Source organism: Cyanistes caeruleus, chromosome 9 (assembly GCF_971803275.1).
Source record: "Cyanistes caeruleus chromosome 9, bCyaCae1.hap1.1, whole genome shotgun sequence".
Classification (NCBI taxonomy): Eukaryota; Metazoa; Chordata; class Aves; order Passeriformes; family Paridae; genus Cyanistes; species Cyanistes caeruleus.
Window position 1 is genome coordinate 8857856 of NC_141709.1, and position 5434 is coordinate 8863289.

General features: G+C 51.6%; 1 long non-coding RNA gene across 1 annotated transcript; it reads right to left on the reverse strand.

Annotated features, from left to right (window-relative positions):
• Positions 1–30: 30 nt before the first annotated feature.
• Positions 31–4262, reverse strand: LOC147651503 (uncharacterized). Its single transcript, XR_015274108.1, has 3 exons — positions 4102–4262; positions 2177–2317; positions 31–1429 (listed from the first exon to the last, which is right to left on the reverse strand). It is a non-coding gene; the product is annotated as an uncharacterized LOC147651503 (long non-coding RNA).
• Between the last annotated feature and the right edge of the window lie 1172 nt (positions 4263–5434).

A 5434-nucleotide genomic window follows, 5' to 3' on the forward strand; every position in this document is an offset into this window, starting at 1 on the left:
AACAGGCAGAAATTAAAAAACCCTAAACAATCAGGTTGAAGGTTTTTATTAACTTAAAAAAAATCAAAACAAACAAAAAGTCACATTTCTAAAGGCTGCTTTCCCAGCCTCTTCTCTCTACTGGGAGGACATCCTGAAGTGGAGCCAGCTGGAAGCAGGTGGGACAGGACAGAACCTGGGCTATTCTCACAGGCCAGCCCTGTGGCTCCCCCATTGCCAAAACCTCTAAACATAAACTAAACACAGGTAAGCACATGTGTACAGACATAGCAAAAATATATTTGTCTTAAAAAATAATAGTCTTGGCCACACATTTATACCACTGGAAAGAACATAGTCACTCCTTTCAGTTTTCTTTTCAGTCACTACAAATGTTTAGAAAATATAGGAGTGCAAAAAATGGAAATATCCAAGATCAATATGAAAACAAATAACAAAGATTCCATTTTGAAACTTTGCATTGGACATCCTTTGCAGAAATTTACTCAGAACTTTAAGATTTACAAAAAAGATCAAGAGTATTGGAGTCAAATGGCTTCTGTGTTAGTACAACACAATCCATGGAGACTTCAGCTGGCTGCCTTGATTTCTCAAATATGATGGAGGGAACATCTGAGCAGCTACAGCTCCCAGTTCTCTCAGGGACCTGCCATGCATCTGGGTGGGTCCCATGGCCTTGTGCATGCTCAGGTTCCTCAGGTGGTTTTAAACCTGACCTTCTGCTACAAGGGGCTGGAATTAAGTCTGCCAGCCCAATAACCTGAGAGATGTGGGAATAGTGACTGGCAGTAAAAATTGAGACCAACAATTGTTGAGTACCTCAGCCTCCTCCTTGTCTGTTGTCACTAGTCCTGTCTGGCTTGTGGGGGTAGGGGGGAAACAGGGGAGGTGTGATAGGTTTCTTTTTATCTTCCTTTTCCCACTGAAGTACCTCTAGGTGCCCTTATTATTATTTTTAAAGGCTTTTCCAAATGCAGCTTCAGCTGAACCTTAGCTATACTGATCTCATCCTCACACACCAATGTGTTATCTCTCTATCTTTCCCATGATGTGTGCCACTACATATTGCCTGCATATGACCTTCTTGCATCACATATATTAACTTTCAATAACCCTCTTGCTTTAACTTTCTTTCAAAAACCACTTTGCATTACATATGTTGTATGCATATTATTTTCTTGCATTTTAAACAAGGAGATCCTTACACTGCCAAGCTGGTCTCCTGCATTCCTTGTTTGACTTCTTACAAGTGGCAATTGTGAGCCCTTGTTCTCTAAGAAGAATGTCTTCAAATAGGTGCCAGCTCTGTTCAGCTCCATTATCCCTGAGGACAGTTTCCAAGGCATCCTATCCACTACTTCCTTAAAGAACTGAAAGTTTGCTCTCCTAAAATTTAGGGTCCTCATCGCAGCCAGACTCTCAAGTGCTCCTGCAAATAAAAGTCTATATATAGATAAATGTTTACAGAAGCCATTTTGAATGAATACAGGGTAAAAAAAAATAAAGAGCAGTTCTCATGCCAAGGATGAAAGCCCAGCACTCAGAATTCACAGCTGGCACTCACTCCCCAGTGCTGCAGCAATACTGAGTCCCAAGGCACAGGAAACTGCCTTTGCCATTGCACCCTTTGCACTCTCCTGAAAAAGCAAGCACTGGCACACTGCTGCTGTCCTTCCCTACACATGGATTTCAGCACAGACCTTCTTGCTTCTCATGTTGTGCATTCCCATTTGTAGACTGCAAAGGCAGTGTGATCAGGAGATGGTTCTTTGTTTGCAGGACTTTGAACACACCTTCTAAATACCTGCTCTGTTTATGTGGCTGTAAAATGGAATTGTTTCTAAAACTTCCAAGCAAGTGTGCTACAAGGCTGAAATAGTAATTCTGCATTAAGTACTTTTCCCTCTCCAAAGGAGCGGTGCCTTCCATTGTCCGAGGAAGATCAGAGATTTTTCCCATCCTTTCATCACAGGACAGGAAATGCAAGGAGCGGGCAGGACCCGGTGTGTGCCGGCAGCGACCGCCCGGTGTCCTCCTTGTACCGCAGAGCGCTTGGAGCGCCTCCGGCCCTGCTGCTGCTGCTGCTGCTCGTGGGACTTCACCGTGAGCCCGAGGGATCGCCGCTGGAATTGGCCCCCCGGCATCGCCCGCTGGGAATTCACACCTGAGGGATCACTTGCCTGGGAATTCACACCTGAGCGATCACCGCCTGCCAGAATGTCACCGTAGTCATCTTACCACAGGAGAAGTCTGCAGAGGAACAGCAAGCTACAGCTGAAAGATCTGTGGCGTAAATTATTCCGTGGTAATTCCTCACCTGCTGGGCACAAAAAGAGATTTAGCAGCTGCTTCTTCCTCAGCTGAGGAGTGTCCTGCGTGTTTCAGTTCAAGGACCCAAAGCACCATTTCGTAAAGGTGAAAAGCCAAAAAGCACAAGCTCTCTGCAGTGAAGCTTCCCTCCCAGAGCTGCTGTGCACTGCTCACACAGTGCAGAGGAGGCACCAGAGGGTGCAATCGCTGTCTGCTGATGAGTCCTGCCTCAGAGGAATCAGCAGAGAGCTAGAGACTAGGAATGATTATCAGGCTCCCTGGTTTCTCTTCGTTCTTGCATATTGGACTAGTGAAAGGGCTGTGGTATTGAAATGAAAGCATTCTTTGTGACAGCTTCCTCTAAGCTTTATTCTCCACTTAAGATTATTCTGCATCCTGGAAAAGACCTGATTCCCCTTTGCTTTGTGTTCATCTTCTGCTACACCTTGGCTGGTAACAAAAGAATTACTGAACTGCTGCTTTGGAGTGGAGAGAGAAATCACTACTGCAGCTGAACATGGGCCAGCACGGTGCCCAGGTATGCGAGAAGGTCAAGGGCAGCCTGGCCTCTACCAGACATAGTGTGGCCAGTAGGATCAGGGCACCGACTGTCCCCCTGTTCTGGGCACTGCTTAGGCCAAACCTCGAATCCTCCGCTTATTTGTGGGATCCTGATGACAAAAAAAGACACTGAGGGACTGGAGTGTGTCCACAAAAGGCAACAGATCTAGGGAAGGAGCTGGAGAAGGAGCAGCTGAGGGAGCTGGAGGTGCTCAGTCTGGAGAAAAGGAGGCTCAGGGAGGACTTCTGGCTCTGCACAACAGGAGGGTGTGGCCAGGTGATGACTGGACTCTTCTCTCAGGTAACAAGTAACAGACAAGAGGAAATTGCCTCAAGTTGCACCTGTGGAGGTTTATTATGGAACCATTGAGTTGGAAGGAACCCACCAGGATCATCCAGTCCAGCTCCTGGCCTGGTACGTGACAGCCCAATAATACCATCACATGGGCTCAGCATTGTCCAACTATTTCTTGAACTCAGATAGGCTTGGTGCTGTGACCAATTCCCTGGGGAAGTCTGTTCCAGCGCTCAAGCACCCTGCAGGGAAAAAAGCTTTTCCTGATATCTAGCCTAAACCTCCCCTGACTTAGCTCAGGGAGCCAGATTATGCTGAACCACTGCTTTGGGGCTCTTGATTAATGCCTATTAACACTATCATTATTGATTATTTGTCAGAGGCTAAGACAGCAATAAATCATAAACTTTCAGACCGAGTTTGCGCTCTGCAGAACAATCCTTTAGCAAGACACAGTCTATAAGCACCTGGTTTGAAACACTACTCTGAAATACAGGCAGCCCACTTTCTCCACAGCTCTCAGTCCCTTGAAACGAAGTGCTCCAGAGTTCCTTGAGTCACCTGGTCAGGATTTTGCCCACTCGCAAAAGCACTTGCCTGTGACCTCTATGTATGAGCAGCAGACGTGATGAGCTGATTGCTCCAGCAACACCATCCGGGAAAGCCTTTTTTCACCTCTAGATTACTCTCTTTACTTGTCAAACATCGTCCTCATCAGAGCAGAATCTACTGCTCCCTGTGCTTTGGCGACCTTGCCGGCTCCGAGCCTTCCCCACTACTGCTCCCTCCCACAGCCCTGCTCGCAGCCCCCTCAGGCCGCTCCTTCCCCTGTCCCGCCCGCCAGCGGTACCACGGACAGGAACACCCCTGGGGCAGAGCCGCCACTTCGGCTAAACCACCACAAAGGCTCCAGAGCTTCCCAGTTTCACACTTACAGAACTTCAAGATGCTGTCATTAAAACGGACCCTTTTCCACCGATGCAAACAACTCGCACACGGCGGGGGGATGGGGGGGGGGGGGGGGCCGAGGCCGTGCCGGCCGTGGGAGAGCCCCGGGCCGGGGCGGCGGTCCGAGTGGCACCGAGTCCAGCCGAATGACGCCGAGTCCAGCCGAGTGACACCGAGAGTAATCGAGTGATGCCGAGTGACGCCGAGAGTAATCGAGAGACGCCGAGCTGCTCCGAGCGGTGTGTGGCGGTCGCGGCGCCGCCTCTCCGGGCGGGTCCGGGAGGGCGCGGGCAGTGCTCGGGACAGGTGATGGCCAGAGGCCGGCGAGCAGGGTGGTGCTGCCCGGCGTTGGGTTTGCAGCACTAGGTGCTCGCACCCTTCCAGGGTGCACAATGCTGCCGCTGGTTTGGGGGAAACCACCCAGCGGGCGTGCTCGTGCCTTGAGGTGCTCGGAAGCCGGAGGGCGACCGGCTCTTGGCCGTGTGTCCTGGGACGTGGGCGGGCGCAAACGCCTGGAACGGGGAGCAGCCTCTGCGGTATCCATGAGGAAAGCCGTCCCGTGGACATGCCGGGGGTCTTCTGGCCAGCCACAGCTGCCTCCATGGGGACGTCGGTGGAGGGGCCCCCAGAACTCTTGATGCGAGGACGGGACAGGACGGGACAGCACAGCGTGTGATGATGTTTCTCCTCAGAGCCACACTCCGCTGCTGAGCAGCACAGAGCTCGCACCGCGGGACCCTGGGTGCCTCCCTGGGGCGCTGCAGACTGGCTCAGCTGCAGACGGGGAACAGGGACGTGGCGTGCTGGGACATAGCACAGAGCGCCATTATCTTGTCTTCCAAGTATTTTAAGAAATGGGCTGAAATCCAGACAAAAATATCTTTTCCAGTTTCTGCGCCTTTACCTGTAGATCAGAGCAATGGTATTTCTTAGCCGTAAGGCAAGAAAAGGCGATAGTCTAGCCTCAGGAATGGCAACGACTTGGGTATTCAGAGAAAATGTATGGGGAAGACCTTAGAAGTTCCTTCCCCTAAGCGGAGGTGTGTTCTCATTGCCGTGCTGAGCTGAAAGGTCCGGTCGTGGGAAGTCTGGTGTGCCTTGTGCAGAGACGAACACAAACCGGGGGCTGCGTTCCCCGGTTCCGGAGCTCAGGTCCCGGGTGAGCGGGCCGGGATGGCCGGCCGGGTACTGCCGGCAGCGGCCGCCGGGGGGCGCTGTGGATGAGGCGGGCCCCGCCCCCGTTGGTCTGACAACGGCACGCGCGGGCTCGGCGCGAGCGCGTCCGAGCGGGACCGCCTGAGGGCCCCTGGGGGGCGGAGA